Source organism: Aquarana catesbeiana, linkage group LG01 (assembly GCF_042186555.1).
Source record: "Aquarana catesbeiana isolate 2022-GZ linkage group LG01, ASM4218655v1, whole genome shotgun sequence".
NCBI lineage: Eukaryota > Metazoa > Chordata > Amphibia > Anura > Ranidae > Aquarana > Aquarana catesbeiana.
The window spans coordinates 963,695,843-963,721,183 of record NC_133324.1 but is presented as its reverse complement, the minus strand read 5'-3'; the positions used below and the strand labels follow the sequence as shown (position 1 = coordinate 963,721,183).

The 25,341-nt window shown below is 45.2% G+C and overlaps 1 long non-coding RNA gene across 1 annotated transcript in view; it reads left to right on the top strand.

Moving 5' to 3' along the window:
* Positions 1–25,341, top strand: part of LOC141122008 (uncharacterized) — a 61,060-nt gene that overhangs the window by 12,000 nt on the left and 23,719 nt on the right. The window contains exon 2 of the long non-coding RNA XR_012240610.1: positions 24,930–25,068. This is a non-coding gene — a long non-coding RNA (uncharacterized lncRNA). The remainder of the gene's footprint in view (positions 1–24,929; positions 25,069–25,341) is intronic.

The following is a 25,341-nucleotide window of genomic DNA, read 5'->3' as shown; positions in this document are numbered from 1 at the left end:
TGTATGCGAAACTTAAAATTGCATGAGAAACGTGAACTGTACAAGAATCTTAAAATTGTATGAGAAACGTAAAATTGCACGAGCAGCGTAAAGATTGCACGAGAAACGTACGATCGCACGAGAAACGTAAGATTGCCTGAGAAACGTAAAAATGCATGAGAAACGTAAAATTGTATGAGAAACGTAACCTGTATGAGAAACGTAAAATTGTATGAGAAACGTAAAATTGCACGAAAAACTTAAATTGCATGAGAAACGTAAATTGCCTGAGAAATATAAAATTGCCTGAGAAACAACATTGTCTGAGAAACATAAAATTGCATGAGAAACATAACATTGCATGAGAAACATAAAATTGCATGAGAAACGTAAATTGCATGGGAAACGTAAAATTGCATAAGAAACATAAAATTGCATGAGAAACGTAAACTGTATGAGAAACGTAAACTTGCATGAGAAACGTAAAATTGTATGAGAACGTAAGATTGCATGAAAAACGTAAAACTTAAATTTGCCTGAGAAACCTAAATTGCCTGAGAGACGTAAAATTGCACGAGAAACATAAAAACTGCACGAGAAACGTAAAATTGCAGGAAAAACGTAAAATTGCCCGAGAAACGTAAATTGCCTGAGAAACGTAAAATTGCACAAGAAACGTAAAAACTGCGCGAGAAACTTAAAATTGCCCGAGAAACGTGAATTGTCTGAGAAGCATAAAATTGCATGAGAAACATAAAATTGCATGAGAAACGTAAAATAGTATGAGAAACGTAAAATTGCACGAAAAACTTAAATTGCATGAGAAACGTAAATTGCCTGAGAAACATAAAATTGCCTGAGAAACAACATTGTCTGAGAAACATAAAATTGCATGAGAAACATAACATTGCATGAGAAACATAAAATTGCATGAGAAACGTAAATTGCATGGGAAACGTAAAATTGCATAAGAAACATAAAATTGCATGAGAAACGTAAACTGTATGAGAAACGTAAACTTGCATGAGAAACGTAAAATTGTATGAGAACGTAAGATTGCATGAAAAACGTAAAACTTAAATTTGCCTGAGAAACCTAAATTGCCTGAGAGACGTAAAATTGCACGAGAAACATAAAAACTGCACGAGAAACGTAAAATTGCAGGAAAAACGTAAAATTGCCCGAGAAACGTAAATTGCCTGAGAAACGTAAAATTGCACAAGAAACGTAAAAACTGCGCGAGAAACTTAAAATTGCCCGAGAAACGTGAATTGTCTGAGAAGCATAAAATTGCATGAGAAACATAAAATTGCATGAGAAACGTAAAATAGTATGAGAAACGTAACTGTATGAGAAACTTAACTGTATGAGAAAAGTAAACTTGCACTAGAAACGTAAAATTGTATGAGAACGTAAATTGCCTGAGAAATGTAAATTGCCTGAGAGACGTAAAATTGCACGAGAAACGTAAAATTGCACGAGAAATGTAAAAACTGCAGGAGAAACGTAAAATTGCACGAGAAACGTGAATTGCCTGAGAAACATAAAATTGCCTGAGAACCATAAACTTGAATGAGAAACATAAAATTGCACGAGAAACGTAAAAATTGCACGACAACTGTAAAAATTGCACGAGAAACGTAAATTGCATGCGAAAACCTAAATTGCCCGAGACCACAAAAATTGCATGAGAAACGTAAGTTGCAAAAGAACAGATGAGGAGACTTGCCACTGAACAAGCCAATTAAAAACGATCACCTCAATCTGTTAAACCCATAGACGTGAAGGTAACCTACAGTGGGAGAACGTAGACAGCCCTGCTGTGTGAAAACGACCAGAGAATATAAACAGACAACCAGCCCATGAAATAACAACACCCCTAGGTATCTGACAAGTATGAGGATGTGAGTGCAGAAACGACAAGACCAATAGGGCATGCACATGAACCTGATGATAACACCACCCTAGTGTAAGCAGTAAGCGAGCCCGAGCAACCTGCAGCACCAAGACAGATAATTAAAACTCAGGGCTAAAGGTACCCACAGACCGTGGTGGGTAGAAGTAAAGGTGTAACGGTGAACGTGCATGTATGACGTATGGTATATGGGTGAGAAGATAGTGGGACGACAATCAATTTAACAAAGAAACCTCAACCCGTATGGATCTGTAGGATCAGATCTCAGATGTAAGCACTAGCTAACGAAAAAGTAGTGGACGAAAATGCCATGAAATGAAATGCTACACATTGAAAAGCTACACAGGAAATGCTACACAGGAAAACCTATTGAACAAAATGCTGAGATAGGAAATGGAAAACTGATGAAAGCCTGCAGGAGGATTTATCACAATAAGAAATAAGCATTTGTCGGACTAACAGGAAAAGATAAATACATTAAGCTTGAGGGATTACTTCTGACAAGGGGCCAGCACCTGGTAACAGGGGATGGATGGACGTACCATCTATCTATACCTTGTAATAGGGAGGGAAGCCCATGAGCATCACACAGCCATGTGCAGTATGGTGATCCCCATAGAACACAGACCAGACCCCATCCGTCAGCGATGAGACTCTGGGAACAAGTCTGCAGGGCACAGCCTATAGAGCTCTGGGCCCTACTCCTTACATCCCATACATCGATAAAGTAACCTACTGAGGTAAAGGCAAGTGCCAATTTCACAACAAAAGCTAAATAAACCTTGTTTCCCTGTGTGCAGGAGCAAATAAATGGTGTAGGTCGTATTTTTAGAAGTTCAGATTTCTACCACCTGTCTCGTTCTGTGAAAGGGAAACTTCAGGCAAGAAGGGAAGTCAGCTAGTGAAGGTATACAGAAACACTGGTTGCTAACCCGTACTCCTGGAAAAAAAAACAAAAAAAGTGCTATCCAGTGCTAGTGACAGAGGCGGGACATCGTGTCACATGACACCCTGCCGTCAACTCCTGAAAACCCCCCCAAACACACTGCCCCCACCCTGCAACCCCAAAACATGGTGCTACCTGAACCCCCGAGCCGACCGGAGTAAAGTGAAAACGGAGGGAAGAACACTATCCCTAACCCTGCGCCCGCAGGGCACGAGACCCTGCCGCATGGTAACACTGCTGAGACCTGCTAGCCTAGAGAGCAACTGCTGAATTTCCTGCTCGTTCAATGTGTGACCCGGAAGTGACGTCAGAGTCGCCCCGGAATTGGCGCTGATACGAGAACCTACGACCACGAGGGAGGAGGCAAAGGAGGGCAGGTTTTATGCAGCCTGACTCCTCCTACAAATACAGGCTGACCTGCGGTCAGCCTTACACTTGTGGAGAAGTTTAAAGCAGGTTTAGGTTATAAAAAAATATCCCAAGCTTTGAACATCTCACGGAGCACTGCTCAATCCATCATACAAAATGGAAAGTGCATGGCACAACTGCAAACCTACCAAGACATGGCAGTCCACCTAAACTGACAGGCCGGGCAAGGAGAGCATTCATCAGAGAAGCAGCCAAGAGGCCCATGGAAACTCTGGAGGAGCTGCAGAGATCCACAGCTCAGGTTGGAGAATCTGTCCATAGGACAACTATTAGTCGTGTTCTCCACAAATCTGCCCTTTATGGAAGAGTGACAAGAAGAAAGGCATTGGTGAAAGAAATCCATAAGAAGTCCTGTTTGCAGTATGGGAGAAGTAATGTGGGGGACACAGCAAACATGTGGAAGAAGGTCCTCTGGTCAGATGAGACCAAAAATGAATTTTTTGGCCTAAAAGCAAAACGCTATGTGTGGAAAACTAACACTGCACATCACCCTGAACACACCATCCCCACCGTGAAACATGGTGGTGGCAGAATCATGTTGTGGGGATGCTTTTCTTCAGCAGGGACAGGGAATCTGGTCAGAGATAATGGGAAGATGGATGGAACCAAATACAGGACAATCTTAGAAGAAAACCTGTTATGCCGTGTACACATGGGCAGACTTTTCGACCGGACTGGTCCGACGGAGCGAATCCAGCGGACAATCCAACCGTGTGTGGGCTCCATCGGTGCAGCTGACTTTTTCAAGCAAAAATTTGTCCGACGGACTCGAGTCCGGTCGAAAAATCCGCTCGTCTGTATGCTAGTCCGACGGGCAAAAACCGACGTTAGGGCAGCTATTGGCTACTGGCTACTGGCTATGAACTTCCTTATTTTAGTCCGGTCGTACATCATCACATACGAATCCGTCGGACTTTGGTGTAATCGTGTGTAGCCAAGTCTGTTCGTTCAAAATTCCATTGAAAGTCCGTCGGTAAGTCCGTCGGACCAGTCCCGTTGAAAAGTCCGCCCGTGTGTACTCGGCATTAGAGTCTGCAAAAGACTTGAGACTTGGGCAGAGGTTCACCTTCCAGCAGGACAACGACCCTCAACATACAGCTAGAGCTACAATGGAATGGTTTAAATGAAAGCATATTCATGTGTTAGAATGGCCCAGTCACAGTCCAGACCTAAATCCAATTGAGAATCTGTGGCAAGACTTGAAAATTGTTGTTCACAGATGCTCTCCATCCAATTTGACAGAGCTTGAGATATTTTACAAAGAAGAATGGGCAAAAATATCACTCTCTAGATGTGCAAAGCTGGTAGAGACATCCCCAAATAGACTTGCAGCTGTAATTGCAGAGAAAGGGGGTTCTACAAAGTATTGCCCCCAATCTTTTCACATATTTATTTGTAAAAAAATTTGAAAACCATTTATCATTTTCCTTCTACTTCACAATTATGTGCCACTTTGTGTTGGTCTATCACATAAAATCCCCAAAAAATATATTGACGTTTTTGGTTGGAACATGACAAACTGTGAAAAATTTAAAGGGGTATGAATACATTTTCAAGACACTGTATATACAGCGAGTAAAATAAGTATTGAACACGTCACCATTTTTCTAGGTAAATATATTTCTAAAGGTGCTATTGACATGAAATTTTCCCCACATGTCGGTAACAATCCATGCAATCCATACATACAAAGACACCAAAACACATAAGTTAAAAAATTAAGTTATGTGTAATAAAATGGAATGATACAAGGAAAAAGTATTGAATACATGAAGAAAAGGAGGTGCAAAAAGGCATGGAAAGCCCCTTGTGCAAAATAATATCAGCTGGTTTAGTCTCAACTGATGGCCTATAAAAATTTCCAAGGCGTCACACAAGAAACCTCTCATGATGGGTAAAAGCAAAGAGCTCTTTCAAGACCTTTGCAACCTTATTGTTGCAAAACATACCGATGGCATTGGTTACAGAAGGATTTCTAAACTTCTGAATATTGCAGTGAGCACTGTTGGGGCCATAAACCAGAAGTGGAAAGAACATAATTTCACCATAAACCAGCCACGGCCAGGTGCTCCTCACAAGATTTCTGCCAGAGAAGTGAAAAGAATTATCAGAAGAGTTGTCCAAGAGCCAAGGACCACTTGCGGAGAGCTTGAGAAAGACCTGGAATTAGCAGGTACAATTGTTTCAAAGAAAAAAAATAAGTAATGCACTCAACCGCCATGGCCTGTATGCACGCTCACCACACAAGACTCCATTGCTGAAGAAAAACCATGTTGAAGCTCATTTACAGTTTGCTGCAAAACATTTAGACAAGCCTGTGAAATACGGGGAGAATATAGTCTGGTCAGATGAGACCAAAATTGAACTTTTTGGATGGCATAATACACACCATTTTTGGAGGTCAGAAGGCACATCACTCCAAAAACACCCCCCATACCAACAGTAAAGTTTGGAGGTGGGAACATTATAGTGTGGGTAAGGCTGTTTTTCGGCATACGGTGTTGGCAAACTTCATATGATTGAAGGAAGGATGAATGGAAAAATGTACCAAGATATTCTTGATGAAATTTTGCTGCCATCTACCAGGATCATGAAGATGAAGCGAGGGTGGACAATTCAGAAAGACAATGATCACAAACACAAAGCTAAGGAAACTCTTCATTGGCTTCAAAGAAAGTTCATAGAAGAGGCCCATGGAACTTTCAGGACAAGAAGAAAGTTTGTGTGGAAGAATGGACCAAAATCACACCTGAGTAACGCATGCAACTAATTTCTCCATACAGAAGCCTGCGTCTTGAAGCTGTCATTACCAACAAAGGATTTTGTAGCCCGTATTAAATACAGTCAACGTGTTTAATACTTTTTCCCTGTGTCCTTCCATTTTATTACACAGAACTTAATTTCTGAAATTATTTGTTTTGGTGTCTTTGTATGTATGGATTGCATGGGTTGTTACCGACATGTTGTGAAATTTTCATGTCAATAGCACCTTTAGAAATATATTTACCTAGAAAAAGGGCAACATGTTCAATACTTATTTTACCCGCTGTATAAATATATATATATATATATATATATATATATATATATATATATATAGTGGATTGCGAAAGTATTCGGCCCCCTTGAACTTTTCAACCTTTTGCCACATTTCAGGCTTCAAACATAAAGATATAACATTTTTATTTTTTGTGAAGAATCACCAACAAGTGGGACACAATTGTGAAGTGGAACGAAATCTTTTGGATTTTTGAAACTTTTTTTAACTAATAAAAAAATGAAAAGTGGGGCGTGCAAAATTATTCGGCCCCCTTGCGTTAATACTTTGTAGAGCCACCTTTTGCTGCAATTACAGCTGCAAGTCGCTTGGGGTATGTCTCTATCAGTTTTGCACATCGAGAGACTGAAATTCTTGCCCATTCTTCCTTGCAAAACAGCTCGAGCTCAGTGAGTTTGGATGGAGAGCGTTTGTGAACAGCAGTTTTCAGCTCTTTCCACAGATTCTCGATTGGATTCAGGTCTGGACTTTGACTTGGCCATTCTATCACCTAGATATGTTTATTTGTGAACCATTCCTTTGTAGATTTTGCTGTATGTTTGGGATCATTGTCTTGTTGGAAGATAAATCTCCATCCCAGTTTCAGGTCTTTTGCAGACTCCAACAGGTTTTCATCCAGAATGGTCCTGTATTTGGCTGCATCCATCTTCCCCTCAATTTTAACCATCTTCCCTGTCCCTGCTGAAGAAAAGCAGGCCCAAACCATGATGCTGCCACCACCATGTTTGACAGTGGGGATGGTGTGTTGAGTGTGATGAGCTGTGTTGCTTTTACGCCAAACATATAGATTTGCATTGTGGCCAAAAATTTCGATTTTGGTTTCATCGGACCAGAGCACCTTCTTCCACATGTTTGGTGTGTCTCCCAGGTGGCTTGTGGCAAACTTTAGACGAGACTTTTTATGGATATCTTTGAGAAATGGCTTTCTTCTTGCCACTCTTTCATAAAGGCCAGATTTGTGCAGTGTACGACTGACTGTTGTCCTATGGACAGACTCTCCCACCTCTGTTGTTCTCTGCAGTTCATCCAGAGTGATCATGGGCCTCTTGGCTGCATCTCTGCTCAGTCTTCTCCTTGTCTGAGCTGAAAGTTTAGAGGGACAGCCAGGTCTTGGTAGATTTGCAGTGGTCTGATACTCCTTCCATTTCAAAATGATCGCTTGCACAGTGCTCCTTGGGATGTTTAAAGCTTGGGAAATCTTTTTGTATCCAAATCCGGCTTTAAACTTCTCCACAACAGTATTACGGACCTGCCTGGTGTGTTCCCTGGTCTTCATGATGCTCTCTGCGCTTTCAACAGAACCCTGAGACTATCACAGAGCAGGTGCATTTATACAGAGACTTGATTACACACAGGTGGATTCTATTTATCACCATCAGTCATTTAGGACAACATTGGATCATTCAGAGATCCTCGCTGAACTTCTGGAGTGAGTTTGCTGCACTGAAGGTAAAGGGGCCGAATAATTTTGCACGCACCACTTTTCAGTTTTTTAATTGCTAAAAAAGTTTAAAATATCCAATAGATTTCGTTCCACTTCACAATTGTGTCCCACTTGTTGGTGATTCTTCACAAAAAATTAAAATTTTATATCTTTATGTTTGAAGCCTGAAATGTGGCAAAAGGTTGAAAAGTTCAAGGGGGCCGAGTACTTTCGCAAGCCACTGTATATGCACACACACATGTATAGTCCTATATGTGCAATCCTATACCCACAGTTGATCCGGAGGCAGGCAAAAAAAAAGAACAATAAAGCAAAAATTCCTTCTTGATCCCCCGAGAGGCAATCGGATTTTCCCTGGATCAACTTTACCTATAAATGTCAGTACCCAGTTATATTCTGTACATTTAGGAAAGAATCCAGGACTTTCTTAAAGCAATCTATTGAGCTGGCCAGAACCACCTCTGGAGGGAGTCTATTCCACATTTTCACAGCTCTATCTGTGAAGAAACCTTTCCGTATTTGGAGATAAATTCTCTTTTCCTCCAGACGTACACAGTGCCCCCTTGTCCATTTGTACATGGTGATCATATCCCCCCATAATCTCCTCTTTTCAAGAGAGAATAAATTCAGTTCCTCTAATCTTCCCTCATAACTGAGCTCCTCCATGCTTCTTATCAGTTTGGTTGCCCTTCTCTGCACCTTCTCCAGTTCCCCGATATCCTTTTTGAGAACTGGTGCCCAAAACTGAACTGCATATTCCAGATGAGGTCTTACTAATGGTTTGTACAGGGGCAAAATGATATCTCTCTCTCTGGAGTCCATACCTCTCTTAATACAAGAAAGGACTTTGCTCGCTTTGGAAACTGCAGCTTGGCATTACATGTTATTATTGAGCTTATGATCCACCAAAACCCCCAGATCCTTCTCCACCATTGATACCCCCAGTTGTGCTCCCCCTAGTATGTATCTATGCCCTGGAATGTAGCTGTGGGTTGCAATACATAGAACGTACCAAAAGAGCCTTAAAAGTGCGTATCAAAGAACACGTCCAAAATATCCTTAAAGGATATGATAAGCACAGTGTATCGAAACATCTCCTCCTATGCCACAACAAAGACCCCACTCACTTAAAAGTCTGGGGGATAGAACCATACAACAAACACTGGTGGGGAAGTCATAAAGTGAGGACTCTCAGCCAGTTAGAGTCAAAATGGATTTTTATATTAGATACTTTTTCAACCCGAGGCCTCAATATTGAATTTGATCTTAATTGTTTCCTTAGAGATTTTTAATATTTTAATACCTATACAGTGGAACCTCGGATTGCGAGTAACGCTGTTAAAGAGCGTTTCGCAATACGAGCAATTATTTTTTTTAAATCCTGACTCGGTTTGCGAGTGTTGTCTCGCAAGACGAGCAGGATTGAAGACTCTGCGGTGTGAAGTACCACATTTGGCCAGAGGTGCGGGGGCGCCAGTGACACTCGGAATGATTCAGAGCTGTTCGGAAATACTCAGAAACACTCGGAAATACTCAGAAACACTCGGAAATACTCAGAAACACTTGAGTATTTCCGAGCTTTTCCGAGGGTTTCCGAGTACATTTGAGCGGCCTCTGAGTATTTGCGAGTCTCTCCGGTGCCCCTCCACCTCTGGTCACATGCGGTATTGCATGCAATAGAAGTCAATGCAGAACAAATTTTATTGGGTTCTGGCGTGCGTTGTGTACAGGAAGGTGGGTTCTGGCATGCGTTATGTACAGGAAGGTGGGTTCTGGCGTGCGTTGTGTACAGGAAGGTGGGTTCTGGCATGCGTTATGTACAGGAAGGTGGGTTCTGGCGTGCGTTGTGTACAGGAAGGTGGGTTCTGGCGTGCGTTGTGTACAGGAAGATGGGTTCTGGCGTGCGTTATGTACAGGAAGGTAGGTTCTGGCGTGCGTTATGTACAGGAAGGTGGGTTCTGGCGCGCGTTATGCACAGGAAGGTGGGTTCTGGCGTGCGTTATGTACAGGATTTAGGGTTCTGGCGTGCGTTATGCACAGGAAGTGGGTTCTGGTGTGTGTTATGTACAGAAAGGTGGGTTCTGGTGTGTGTTATGTACAAGAAGGTGGGTTCGGGTGTGTGTTATGTACAGGAAGGTGGGTTCTGGTGTGTGTTATGTACAGGGTTCATAAGAACACTAGGTACAGAGTCTATTCATCCATGTACATCCCAATACTGCACCTCTCCTCCACTGCTAATAACCTCTGCATTACACACACCTCTCCTCTCCCCTCATCTTCCCATCCACCATCTCCACATGATTACCTTTGTAAAATAACTTTTCTGTAAACTCCTTTTCAGCTTCTGAACTCCCCGACCAGATAGGAGATAAGGATCGTGGTGCAGAGCAGGGAGGCTGTTGAAGGAGCTGTGGGAGAGCTGCTCTACCCCCACTTTCAACTAATGCAGAAACTGAAAGCTGCCTTGGTACCGTTTCCCCAGCCAGCAATGTACGAATGCCTCTTCCCCATTACACTGGTTGCTTGACAAAGGGGGCGGGTATGAGTAGTAGTCTCTAGTCCACGCTGCACAGTGGACATCCAGCTGGCTTGCTCGCCCATCCCATTAACTGGCTATTTCTATACATAGTATACCATTGTTGATCCTCCTTATTGCTTTCTTGGGGCATCTCTTTGACCCACCCCCCAAATTTTCTACCGTTGGCAAGAGCACCTGGAAGCCCACACAAAAGGGACACAATTCTTCTCCTCTTCACTCCTCACCTTTCATGTCTACCCCCGCTATATCTCATGACCTCTCAGCAGCCTCCATTGACAGGGATGATGTTATAGCAAAGGGTTTCACAGGTCCTTGCAACATATCTGCCAGCAGCACACCAACAGTTGTAGAGTATAGCAAGAAAGTTTCTCTGCCCCAGCTGTTGCAGCCCATAAAAAAAATACACTCCATGCCCACAATACACCCACATGCCCAGAATGTAAATTCCAGCTTGTGCAAATAAAGAAAGCTTGCAGGGAAAATCTATTTAAATGTAATTTTTTTCTTTATAAATGTCAGTTTTGCTGCAGCGGGTTCTATACATGGTACAGATGCGCCACTTTACAGGCAAAAGGGGACTCCCAGGGACAACAGTATATTTAAAGGAATTTTTCATTTTTATTGTTTCACTTTAAGCATCATTAACATCACTGCTCCTTTAAAAAAACAATTTTTTAAAAGTTTTTTTTAGCATTGATACGTCCCCCGGGCAGTACCCGGACCCCCATAACATTTTTTGGCCAATAACTTGCATATAAGCTTTCAAAATGGGGACTTTTGATTTTTCAAGTTAGCGGTCCCATAGACTTTAATATGGTTCGCGGTTTGGGTACGAACTTTTGCGATGTTCAAGAATTCTGGTGCCAATCGAACCGTGGGGTGTTTGGCCCATCTCTAGCTGCCAATGTATCGTCTTGACTTGTTACATTGATGAGTGATAAAACATGGTCTCACAGTGCAATAGGCACTTAGGTTCTTTGTGTCTATGTCATTTATCTTGTGAAATGCCCCTGTGGTTTAGGATAGGTAGGGTAAACCATACGGGAGGATACATATTGGTGAATATCAAATTGATATTGAAACAACTGGATGTATAAATTGATTACATTGTTGCCAAATATGATAAATGAGGATTGTGACCCATCAGTCTCCATTCAAGGCACATTTCTGGTGGGACATGAGACCTTTAAATTGCATGTCCCATTATGTAGGTACCCTCATTACACAATATTACATGGTGTGGTTGGGGCCGCCAACAGGGGGTACCACGGGGCCTCCTGTAGGGGGCCCCAGCACACAGGGGGACCCAGACAGCATGGGGATCAGTGCAGTGGAGCGGGGAGACAGTTACAGAGGAGACAAAAGGGAAAGGAGAGAGAGAAAGGTACCAGGTAACCACTGGTATAGTCATTTTTCTTGAATTAAATGTTTAAAAACAATCTGTATTGCACTCACACATGTCAAGCATAGATCGGGCATAGATAGAACGGTAGGCATAGATCACAGTCTGTAAAGTCCACTGCCAGCATCCTCCCAATCCACGCTGCTGGTATCACTGAATTGCTGGAGGAAGCTGGTATAAGGATACGGAGAGCCGTGGGACACTCCAGTGAACTGTCATCCTCTGATGATGATGGAGGTGTGGTTAAGCATCCCAAACGCTCTGATTGGTCACAGCAACCCAGGCTATCTGACAGTTCACTGGAGTTTCCCACGGATCTCGGTATGCTTATACTGGCTTCCTCCAGCGAGGGGGAGAAAGAGAAAGGGGAGAGAGAGAGAGAGAGGGGGGGAGAGAGAGGGGAGAGGGGGGAGAGAGAGAGGGAAGAGGGGGGAGAGAGAGAGAGGAAGGGGAGAGAGAGAGAGAGGAAGGGGAGGGAGAGAGAGAGGAGAGAGGAGGGAGAGAGGAGGGAGAGAGAGCGAGAGAGAGGGGGAGAGAAAGGGAAGAGAGAGAGGAGGGAGGAGGGAGAGAGAAAGGTGAGAAAGAGAGAGAAAGAGAGAGAGAGAAAAAGGAGAGAGGAGGGAGAGAAAAAGGGGGAGAGAGGGGGAGAAGAGGGAGAGAGAGCGAGAGAGAGGGGGAAAAAGAGAGAGAGAGAGGAGGGAGAGAGAGAGAGGGGGGGAGAGGGGGGAGGGAGAGAGAAAGAGGGGGCTGAGCAGAGAGAGAGGGGATTGGGGGAGAGGGAGGGAGAGAGAGGGGGTGAGAGGGAGAGAGAGGGAAGGGAGAGAGCGTGAGAGGAAAGAGGGAGAAAGCGGGGCAAAGAGCAGAGAGAGGGGATAGGGGGCGAGGGAGGGGAGAGAGGGAAGGAAGAGAGAGAGAGAGACTGGAGGAGGGAGCGAGAGGGGGAGAGAGAGAGAGAGGGGTGGAGGAGGGAGCGAGAGAGGGAGAGGGAGAGAGAGAGAGAGGGGTAGAGGAGGGAGCAAGAGAGGGAGAGGGAGAGAGAGAGAGGGGGGTGAGAGGGGGAGGGGAGAGAGAGAGAGAGAGGGGGGGAGGGAGCGAGAAGGGGAGAGAGAGTGCAAGGAGAGAGTGAGAGGGAGAAGGGAGAGAGAGGGGAGGGGGGACCAGAGTATGAATATCTTTCACCCAGCCAGTAATAAGCAGCTGAGTTTCAGCAAAGACTTATTAAATTCCTTAACTATACAAAAACAAAATACAGACTATAGAGATACAAAATCACAAACTAATTGTATAAAAAAAAGTTCACATTTCTATTGTTCAATGCGTTTCTTGGATCAATGCAGAAATGTGTTGAAGAGTGATATCCTCATATGCACTTGTTTTGGAAATGTGGATTAAAAGATCATTTGTACATTTATAATGATATATTTGGATGTCTTTGGGGTAAAATATTTTACTTTGGATATGAATGTACAATGAACAGCCTGTAATACATATTTCATTGTGGATCTTTAAATGGAAGAACAAAATTGAACTTTTTCTTTTCAAATATTTTATTGGTAATTAACAAGCAACTGTTCCATACATTACATTGGAGATAGCAGGGTAGCATAAGACAGTGCTTTTCATTGTCATAGATTACATCATTAACAAAATGGAATATAGTGGATTATACCAACAAGTGAATACTCAGTCAAATCGTGAATATAAACGAATAAGGTTGGGTAGCTAGAAGTTTAGAGGGAACAGGGTCTCCTAAATAAGTATGTAAGGGTGCCGGGTTTCTCCCTAGAAAACAAACATGGGAGTCACCAGGACCATTGTTTAAGACCGAGTACAATACCAATAGGTATTAATGGTAGAAGAAGGGAGAAAGAGAGGAGAGAAAAAAAAGGGGGGGGGGGGGAGTAAAAGTAGATAGAGAAGAGAGGAGCAAGGGAGGGTGTGGGTCAGCCGGGTCGCACGGGCAGAGGTGTGGTATCGTTGTCACAGGTTTAGGACCGAATAGATTCAAAGTCCCAACAAATGTTCATCAATCCCAGCCGGCAGGAAGTGATCCATCCATGGTTGCCAGATTCTGACATGTTGGGGGACCTTATCCAAAATTTTCGCCTCGATCTTGCTATGTACCATTGCTTGTGTGATCCGGTTTTTAGTTTCGGTTATAGTGAGCGTGGGAGTTTTCCAAGCCTTAGCGATTGTTTGCTTAGCTGCGGTGAATAGCTGGAGGAGGAGGCGAAGCTGTGCTCTTGTGTAGTCCTGAGGAATTAAACTGAGCAGGGCTATCGTTGGGCTGGGTTTTAGGGTGACTTGGTGCAGGGTGGATGCCATTTGGAATATAGTTTCCCAAAAGCGTTGCACCAGTGGACATGTCCACCAGATGTGTAGATGTGTACCTCTGTCGCTACATCCCCTAAAACAGTTTGGGGAAAATTCAGGTAAGAATTTAGCAATTCTAGCCGGGACTAGGTACCACCGCACCAACACCTTGTAGTTTGCCTCTGAGGCAATCACGTTTTGGGAAGAATTTTTTGTGTTGGTCCAGATAGTCACCCAGTCCTCCGCTTCAATATTAATATCTAGATCATTTGACCATCTCTGCGCATACGCGGGAAGGCGCGAGGATGGGGTAGTGAAATGGGCGTAAAGTCGGGAGATAATGCCTGGAGCGTGCGGGTCCGAGTCACACATAGTCTCATACTCTGTCAAAGTATCCAATCCAGAGAGAGATTTTATTGTTGATTGAGTGAAGTGCGCAATTTGGAGATAACGGAAGCATTCTCTATTGGGGAGTTGTGTTTGTGCTTGGATACTGGCAAATGATTTAACAGCGTCAGTATTGACTATATCACATATGCGAGTCAGGCCCACTCGCTCCCAGGACTGAAATGATAATGGTTCAGTATAGGCTGGGTAGAATTGTGGGTGACCTAGAAATGACAAGAGGGGGGAGTGCGGGGAAATCAGTTTGAAGGGTGTTTTCAGTTTATCCCAAAGTCTGAGAGTGTGTTGTGTAATTGGGTTAGATATGGGACCACGTGATGCTGGGGAAAGCCATAGCAAATTAGTTATAGTAAGCGGGAATGACTCAATAGCTTCAAGGCTAACCCAGAGTGGTATTTCAAGTTTCGAGTGGTAGAGAGCCGTCTGGGCCAGCCTTGCAGCTTGGTAATAGTGTTGAAATTTTGGGATGCCAAGGCCTCCATTGGGCTTGTTACATAGAAGAACAGATCTAGCCACTCTGGGTCTTGTAGAGCCCCAGATAAATTTAAAAACTTTACTTTGTATGATCCTATGATAATATGAAGGGACTGTGACAGGGAGAACTCTGTATAGGTATAATAGTTTCGGAAGCAAAGACATCTTAACAGCCGCAATGCGGCCGAGCCAGGAGATACATAAGGGTAACCAAAGGTTAAGAAGGGAAGTTATTTGGGTTAGCATTGGGAGGTAATTGTTTTGGAACAAGTGCGATGGGTCACTAGTCAGTTTAATCCCTAAATAGGGAATAGACGTAGTGGACCATTGAAAAGGAAAATTTTGGCGTATCTTAACTAAGTCAGCTTGCGGCAAAGACACATTAAGAGCCCTCGATTTAGTTTGGTTGATTTCGAGCCCCGAGACCCTGGCAAATCTATCTAGGGTGTGCAATAGGATCGGGATGGTAGTATGGGGAGATGTGATGAACATGAGAGCATCATCAGCAAAGAGGCAAAGTTTATGTGAGGTAGAAGCAATCTCCAAGCCCCGAATATCAGGGTTACTCCTTATCAGGGCAGCTAAAGGTTCAATCACGAGTGCAAATAAAATGGGAGATAAAGGACAACCTTGCCTAGTTCCTCGTAAAATGGGAAAGGGGTCTGAACGGAAGCCTGAGTAATGCACGTATGCTTGTGGTTGATTGTACAGTGCGTTGACCCACCCCAGAAAATGTGGGCCGAAGCCCCAACGTTGGAGAATATAAAATAGGTAGGGCCAGGAGACAGTATCGAAAGCTTTCCGGATATCTAAAGAAAGGAGATGCATCGGGATTTTACGGGAGCGGGGCTAAGTGTTGGAGGAGAATTACTCGGCGAATGTTGTCACTTGCCTGTCGTTTAGGTATAAAACCTACTTGGTCTTTATGAATCAATCCTCCAATTATAGGGTTGAGACGTAGGGCTAAAATTTTGGCTAGAATCTTGATGTCGACATTTAAGAGTGAAATTGGTCTGTAGTTAGACCACGAGGTGGTGTCCGTGTTTGGTTTCGGGATCATCGATATAAGTGCCGTCAATGTGTCTCTGCCGAAGGAGTGTTGTTTAAGTATAGCGTTAAAGGAGTTGGTAAGGAGGGGGGCTAATTCAACTGCAAATTTTTTATAATAAAGGCTCGGTAGACCGTCCGGGCCTGGGCGTTTATGGGGTTTGAGTGACTTGATGGCTGATAAGACTTCCTCTGTGGTGATTAGGGATGAGCCGAACACCCCCCTGTTCGGTTCGCACCAGAACATGCGAACAGGAAAAAAATTCGTTCGAACACGCGAACACCGTTAAAGTCTATGGGACACGAACATGAATAATCAAAAGTGCTAATTTTAAAGGCTAATATGCAAGTTATTGTCAATAAAAGTGTTTGGGGACCTGGGTCCTGCCCCGGGGGACATGGATCAATGCAAAAAAAAGTTTTAAAAACGGCCGTTTTTTCAGGAGCAGTGATTTTAAAAATGCTTAAAGTCAAACAATAAAAGTGTAATATCCCTTTAAATTTCATACCTGGGGGGTGTCTATAGTATGCCTGTAAAGGGGCGCATGTTTCCCGTGTTTAGAACAGTCTGACAGCAAAATGACATTTTGAAGGAAAAAACTCATTTAAAACTACCGCGGCTATTGCATTGCCGACAATACACATAGAAGTTCATTGATAAAAACGGCATGGGAATTCCCCACAGGGGAACCCCGAACCAAAATTAAAAAAAAAAAATGATGTGGGGGTCCCCCTAAATTCCATACAAGGCCCTTCAGGTCTGGTATGGATATTAAGGGGAACCCCAGCCAAAATTTAAAAAAAAAATTGACGTGGGGTTCCCCCTAAATTCCATACCAGACCCTTCAGGTCTGGTATGGATTTTAAGGGGAACCCCGCGCCAAAAAAAAAAAAAAAAAAACGGCGTGGGGTCCCCCTAAAAATCCATACCAGACCCTTATCCGAGCACGCAACCTGGCAGGCCGCAGGAAAAGAGGGGGGGACGAGAGTGCGGCCCCCCCCCCCTCCTGAACCGTACCAGGCCACATGCCCTTAACATTGGGAGGGTGCTTTGGGGTAGCCCCCCAAAGCACCTTGTCCCCATGTTGATGAAGACAAGGGCCTCATCCTCACAACCGTGGCCGGTGGTTGTGGGGGTCTGCGGGCGGGGGGCTTATCGGAATCTGGAAGCCCCCTTTACCAAGGGGACCCCCAGATCCCGGCCCCCCCCCTGTGTGAAATGGTAAGGGGTTACTTACCCCTACCATTTCACTAAAAAACTGTCAAAAATGTTAAAAATGACAAGAGACAGTTTTTGACAATTCCTTTATTTAAATGCTTCTTCTTTCTTCCTTCATCTTCTTCTTCTTCTGGTTCTTCTGGCTCTTCTGGTTCTTCCTCCGGCGTTCTCGTCCAGCATCTCCTCCGCGGCGTCTTCTATCTTCTTCTCCTCGGGCCGCTCCGCACCCATGGCATGAGGGGGGAGGCTCCCGCTCTTCTCTTCATCTTCTTCTTCATCTTCATCTTCTTCTTCATCTTCTTCTTCTTCTTCTTCTCTTCTTCATCTCTTCTTCCTTCTTCATTTCTTCTGCGGGCCGCTCCGCATCCATGCATGGAGGGAGGCTCCCGCTGTGTGACGGCGTCTCTTCGTCTGACGGTTCTTAAATAACGGGGGGCGGGGCCACCCGGTGACCCCGCCCCCCTCTGACGCACGGGACATGACGGGACTTCCCTGTGGCATTCCCCGTGACGTCACAGGGAAGTCCCGTCAATTCACCGTGCATCAGAGGGGGGGCGGGGTCACCGGATGGCCCCGCCCCCCGTTATTTAAGAACCGTCAGACGAAGAGACGCCGTCACACAGCGGGAGCCTCCCTCCATGCATGGATGCGGAGCGGCCCGCAGAAGAAATGAAGAAGGAAGAAGAGATGAAGAAGAGAAGAAGAAGAAGAAGAAGAAGATGAAGAAGAAGATGAAGATGAAGAAGAAGATGAAGAGAAGAGCGGGAGCCTCCCCCCTCATGCCATGGGTGCGGAGCGGCCCGAGGAGAAGAAGATAGAAGACGCCGCGGAGGAGATGCTGGACGAGAACGCCGGAGGAAGAACCAGAAGAGCCAGAAGAACCAGAAGAAGAAGAAGATGAAGGAAGAAAGAAGAAGCATTTAAATAAAGGAATTGTCAAAAACTGTCTCTTGTCATTTTTAACATTTTTGACAGTTTTTTAGTGAAATGGTAGGGGTAAGTAACCCCTTACCATTTCACACAGGGGGGGGGCCGGGATCTGGGGGTCCCCTTGGTAAAGGGGGCTTCCAGATTCCGATAAGCCCCCCGCCCGCAGACCCCCACAACCACCGGCCACGGTTGTGGGGATGAGGCCCTTGTCTTCATCAACATGGGGACAAGGTGCTTTGGGGGGCTACCCCAAAGCACCCTCCCAATGTTGAGGGCATGTGGCCTGGTACGGTTCAGGAGGGGGGGGGGGCCGCACTCTCGTCCTCCCCTCTTTTCCTGCGGCCTGCCAGGTTGCGTGCTCGGATAAGGGTCTGGTATGGATTTTTAGGGGGACCCCACGCCGTTTTTTTTTTTTTTTTTTGGCGCGGGGTTCCCCTTAAAATCCATACCAGACCTGAAGGGTCTGGTATGGAATTTAGGGGGAACCCCACGTCAATTTTTTTTTTAAATTTTGGCTGGGGTTCCCCTTAATATCCATACCAGACCCGAAGGGCCTTGTATGGAATTTAGGGGGACCCCCACATCATTTTTTTTTTTTAATTTTGGTTCGGGGTTGCCCTGTGGGGAATTCCCATGCCGTTTTTATCAATGAACTTCTATGTGTATTGTCGGCAATGCAATAGCCGCGGTAGTTTTAAATGAGTTTTTTCCTTCAAAATGTCATTTTGCTGTCAGACTGTTCTAAACACGGGAAACATGCGCCCCTTTACAGGCATACTATAGACACCCCCCAGGTACGAAATTTAAAGGGATATTACACTTTTATTGTTTGACTTTAAGCATTAATAAAATCACTGCTCCTGAAAAAACGTCCGTTTTTAAAACTTTTTTTTGCATTGATCCATGTCCCCTGGGGCAGGACCCAGGTCCCCAAACACTTTTTATGACAATAACTTGCATATAAGCCTTTAAAATTAGCACTTTTGATTTCTCCCATAGACTTTTAAAGGGTGTTCCGCGGCATTCGAATTTGCCGCGAACACCCCAAATTGTTCGCTGTTCGGCGAACTTGCGAACAGCCAATGTTCGAGTAGAACATGAGTTCGACTCGAACTCGAAGCTCATCCCTAGTGGTGATCGTGCTCTCCATAAGTTCACGACTAGCATTAGGTAATGTAGGAATAGGAAGATTGCTAAAAAGCCTTTCCGCCTGATTCGGCGAAAATGCCGTTTTAGGCTCGTACAAGTTTGCTAGTTGTTTACGGAATTCAGCGAGAATTTTAACCGGATTGCTAGTCACATTATCTTTAGACAGTCTAAGTCTGATAGGGACACGAACACGGTCCAGTCTACGAAGGCGTAAGGCCAGATATGTGTCAGGTTTGTTTGCTTTGGTGTAGATCGTGTGACTAGACCTGCAGATAGTCTTATCAGCCGCTTCAGCCAAAAGTAGGTCAAGTTCGAGTTTAGTCTTTTCTAGAGTTATTTTACGGGCTTCAGTTGGGTTAGTTTGAAATTGTAGGAAGTGGTTCTGGTATTCTGATTCAAGTTGGTGTGGTCGGAGATTTTTATCTCTATTGAGGTGTGACGCCACTGAAATGCATGTGCCTCGTATGACTGGCTTATGGGCTTCCCAGAGTAGTATAGGGGAGATATCAGGAGTGGCATTGTGAGTTAGGTAATCTTTGAGAGCTGTCTGGATATCTAAGCAGTATGATTGATTGGTTAGGAGGGAGTCATTCATGGACCACCACCTTTGAGAGGCCTGTGGTATTAAAGAAAATACTGTAGTGATAACAGCACAATGGTCTGTCCATGTGATTGGGTGGATATGTGAATGGAGGAGGAGCGGGGCGGATGCTATAGGAATAAAAATGTGGTCAATTCTAGAGAAAGATTTATGGGGGTGTGAATAGAATAGAATAGATTCTCTCCATGTGTCTAAAAGGGAGGCCTTAAGTATTTGTTTGCGGAATTGGAGAGAGGGGGTGTGATGTTCAGGGGCATAGGGGGATTTATCAATATGTGGTTGTAGTACAGAGTTGGAGTCACCACATAGGAACAGGGTTCCTTTACAGTGGGTTTTCACTATTTGTAGTAAATGTGAGAAAAAGGGGTTTGGGTTTGAATTAGGGGCGTAATAAGAAACAAAAGTTGTTGTAACATCTTGCAACAGACCTACAAGAAGCAGGTAACGACCCTCCGGATCTTTTATTTCAGTTAAGGGGGTGAATGGTGTGGTGTGATGAAAAGCTATAAGGACCCCTCGATGTTTAGTGTCTGCTGAGGCGGTAAAGACTTGTGGATATTTAGAGCTAAAGAAGTTGGGGGTGTGGCGCTTTGAATAATGGGTTTCCTGAAGAGCCACTATGTTGGCTTTTAGGGATGCGAACGTTTGAAAGGCTTTGACCCGTTTATGTGGAGAGTTAAGCCCTTTAACGTTTAGGGTAAGTACATTAAGTGGTGCCATGGTTAGGTATGTGGAGAATTATTAGCATGGGATACCGAGCCCGTGCGAGCCGACCGACAAAGGAAATGGAGAAAAGTGGAGGGAGAGAGTTTGAGAGAAGAGAAAGAAAGGGAATAAAAAAAGGGGGAGAGGGCATATGGTGTAGGGTACGCCACCGAGATCGCCCCCTATCAGGGAGGCAAACGGTCAGTGGCGCCCGACCAGTAAGTGCGCCATCTCTGCGATCAGAAGACCAATCAGAGAGAGGGTGCACCATAGAGAGGGAGCGCAATGACAGCTCCCCGCCGCAGTCGGGATTAATCAAAACAGTTTAAAGTCAAAGCCCACAATGTTGCAACATATATTAAGGCATAAACCCAACACAGAACATGAGGGAGGGGGGGGAATTGGGGATGGAGGGAGGGGGGAGGGGGGAGGGGAAAGGGGGAAGGGGGGGGGAATAAGGGAAGTAAGGGAATTGGGACATACAACATAATCAGTCAATTTTTCTCTTTTTTCTACCCCTGACATGACTTGTATCCAGGGTAAAGTCTCGTGGAATTATGGTTGCTATATTATGATGGTATAGGAGTGGGAATGGCAGGATACCAGGGTTAACCTGGCACACTTTGTGTATACCAGTTTAAGCGTATGAGCCATAATACAGTATGTGTATATATTATACATTATACAGGCAGGTAGAAATATAGTGTTAAGGTTAAACATTTCAATTCAACGAAAAGAGAAAAAAAAAAGAAAAGGAAAAAAAAACTAGAGAAAACCTTTGAAAAAGGTAAAGTAACTGAACCTGAGTAGGCCTTAAAAGGCCTAGAAGCCCTGCAGAGAAGGCTTGCAGGAAGCTGTATTAGTTCTTAAACCAACCGATGTCGTCCAGCAGCTTCTGGTCACTGAAGCGTTCTATGCGAAGAGAGTCATGGAAGATGCAACCGAGGAACTGAATGCTGGAAGAGACAAGGGGAGAAGGAAAAAAAAGGGGGAAAAAAGAATATATGTCTGTCAAGCTTTCAGCGGAGGGCTTGAGATTTCGGGCTGGGGTGGTAGTTTCCAGATGATTGTGCTGGGGTTCCTTTCCGGATGGACTGTGGATCGGGGTTATTCCTCTTCGGGGTCATGTTGTATGGCTGGGAGGTTGATCTGGCTGGTGTGCGAGGCAGAGACGTTTCAGGTTGACGCGTCTGGGGCGACAGGTGCAGAGATTCTAGCAAGCATTGCAGCGACTCAGGGGTGGTGCAGGTATGTTGTTGTCCTTGATAGGAGAATTGCAAGGCAAATGGGAATCTCCATGTGTACTTGAGTTAGTGCTGTTGTAATATTTGCAGCTGCGGTTTCATAGCACGCCGTTTAGCGATAGTGAGGGGCGCCAAGTCCGTGAACAGTTGGTAGTCGTGATTCTGAAACTGAAGGGAGTTCTTATTCCGTGCTGCTGTCAGTAGTTGTTCCTTCATGTGGAAAAAGTGTAGTTTGACTATGATATCTCGTGGTGGCCCGTCTGCTTGACGGCGGGTTAGTGCCCTGTGAATTCTGTCAAACTCCAGACGTTCGATGGGTATGGAGGGTTCAAGCTCTTGAAATAAAGCAGTGGTAAATGATTGTAGATCGTCTATCGCCTCCGGTATACCCCTGAGACGCAAATTGGACCTGCGAGAGCGGTTTTCTGCGTCTTCCAGACGCGATAACAACATAGCATTTTCCTCACGGAGGGCAACATGTTCATGGGCCTGTTCCTGCAATGTGAGTTCCATGTCGTCGACCCTGGTCTCAAGGTCTGCTGTGCGTTGGCCTATTTCACGGATCTCTCGTGTCAAATTGTTAGTGATTTGATCTGAGGTTGTTTTCAGCGCCTTATGGAGCATGGTTTCCATCAGCCTTATGAAAGCTGTCTGTGACATACCTGCTTGCGGTAAGGGGGGGGAGCCGCCTGAATTAGATTGCATGTCTGTCTCGTCTTCACTCTCCAGCATCTCTGAGTGTGCAGGAGAGGACGCTGCTTGATCAGCCAGGGCTCGGGCCTTCGCCGCCATCTTGGAAGAAGCGTGGGCCAGCACTTCTTTTATGGGTTTCGGCTTTGTTTTGCCGCGATGACCCGTGAGTACCATACTGGAGGAGGCACTGATGTCCGGGGGAGGTAATCCCTGGAAAACGGGAGCCGGATCGCTGCGTTAAAGGTGCTTTATGGTCCTGAGTGTGCGGCGGGGAGTGCGGAGCTTCACAGGGAGACGTCCGCCATGTAAAGCCTCGCGCATGCGCCCCAAAATTGAACTTTTTATATAATTAGTTTGTGATTTGTACCTCTAAAGTCCTGTATCTTGTTCTGTATGGTTATGGAGATTCATAAGTCTAATGCTTAGGATGTGGTACCTTTAATTAGGATTATATTTGTAGAGTGCCCCCCCCCCCCTTTTTTTGGTTGTTTTTTTTATTCCAGTCTCAGAGGGATGGACAGAGGTCATTTTCCGGGGTGGAAGCTTCTTCAATGCAACTCTGCTAAGGATTGTAGTAGAAGTTGATTCCTCTGAGATTTGGAAGGGGTCCAGCACACAGGGCTTTCTATTCTTTTTTTCTATACAAGCAGAGAGAGGGACAGAGGTGGTGGGAGTACACAGCTGATCTGCAAGTATAAATCTGGGTATAGTAAAGGCAGGCTGTCACTGATTGAAGGCAACTGTGCAGGGGAGGATAGCTCATGTCCCATCTCTGATAATCTATAATACATCCTGTTTGCTTCAATTTTCCTTCCAGAAGTTCAGGTTGGTAAAGGTGGAGAGGAGTGGGGGGTAGAGAGGGAGTCGGTCACTGTACAGAACACTCACTCACCTATTATGTCTGGTCTCCCTAAGGCTCCGGCGTCTCCAGTATACAGACAGAAGCTCTGGCCTACCTATCTCTGTTCAAATCTGCCACCCACACCAGGAACCCCTTTATAGGCAGTGTAGCCAGACACTGCACATCAAGGTGTGGAGCTTGAGGCTTGGTTGGTGGTAGCAGCAGGGATAGGGTGAGGGTGGAGCTTGAGGCTTGGCAGTAACAGCAGGGATAGGGTGGGTGGTGGAGGTGAAGCTTGAGGCTTGGTGGTAAAACCAGGAATAGGGTGGGGGGTGGAGCTTGAGGCTTGGCGGTAACAGCAGGGATAGGGTGAGTGGTGGAGGTGAAGCTTGAGGCTTGGTGGTAACAACAGGGATAGGGTAGGGGTGGAGCTTGAGGCTTGACGATATGACGATAACTGTAGCGATAGGGCGAATGGTGGGGTTAGAGCTTGAGGCTTGGTGGTAACAGCAGGGATAGGGTGGGGATAGAGCTTAAGGCTTGGCAGTAACAGCAGGGATAGGGTGAGTGGTGGGGGTGAAGCTTGAGGCTTGGTGGTAAAACCAGGGTAGGGTGGGGGGTGGAGCTTTGAGATGGGCAGTAACAGCAGGAATTGGGTGGGGGTGCAGCTGAAGGCTTGGCGGTAACAACAGGGATAGGGTGGGGATAGAGCTTGAGGCTTGACAATAACAGTAGGGATAGGGTGAATGGTGGGGGTGGAGCTTGAGGCTTGGTTGTAACAGCAGGGATAGGGGTGGAGCTTGGGGATGGGCAGTAACAGCATGAATAGGGTGGGGGTGCAGTTTAAGGCTTGGTGGTAACAGCAGTGATAGGGTGGGAGGTGGGGGGTGGCGCTCAAGGCTTGGCAGTAACAGCAGGGATAGGGTGGGGGTGGAGCTTGGGGATGGGCAGTAACAGCAGGAATAGGGTGGGTGCGGCTTAAGGCTTGGTGGTAACAGGAGGAATAGGGTGGGGGTGGGGTTTAAGGCTTGGCAGTAACAACAGGGATAGGCTGGGAGGTGGGGGGTGGAGCTCAAGTCTTGGCAGTAACAGCAGGGGCAAGGTGAGTGGCGGGGGTGGAGCTTAAGGCGTTTTGGTAACAGCAGGAATAAGGCAAGTGGTGGATCCAATCCAGCCTATGCATCCTATCCATCTAGTCACTCAGGGGTGAATGTTGCTGGTGAGCAATGTGAGAGAGAGAGCTTCAGAGGTTTATCCTGAAGCCACAGTTGCTGCCAGCCATCGTATATTCACAGACAGGTTCTCCTCTCCCCCACCCTGATGGACAGGAGAAATCTGTTTTTTTTTTAATAAAATCTCTGTGAAAATATGGATGGTTGACAATCCTTGTTTGGGGGAAGTGCTGAGGACAAGAGCAGACAATGGTGGCCATAGCGCGCCAGGCTTTTCTGTCCTCCACTGCCTCCCGGAGCTTGCTTACATTCATGTACATTGTTTCGACGATGCTATCTATCTATCTTGTTTTCTGTCATCTACTTTATGAGTTTCTGGGTGTAGGAAGCTAGAGCAGATCTTTACTTTTCCTTTTCTTTCCAGTGATAAGACTGAGCACTAAGAACACTGACTGCAGCTGGGGGACCACCTGCCATGTCTACACTATGGTCTTATCTGGTGATCACCATCTGTCTCCTCTGCCAACTGATGCAAGCTGACGCCCACGCTCCAGAAGAGGAAGGTAAGACAAAGAAGTTAACATTTAATATTATCACAGGCTGAACCTGATTCTTTATATATTATTTTCAGTCATCAATGATTGAAGAATATTATGGAGAAAAACAGCAAGGAAATATCCTGGGCTCACCAGGGAAGGAGCCTTCATACCTCCATCACACATTGATGTGCCAAAATAAATTTATTGTTAGAGGTTGGAGCTGTTCCATTGTTAATGTCATACCGCTATGAAAAAACCCTTAGGACTGGTTCACACCAGTCTGTGCGGTAAAATGCC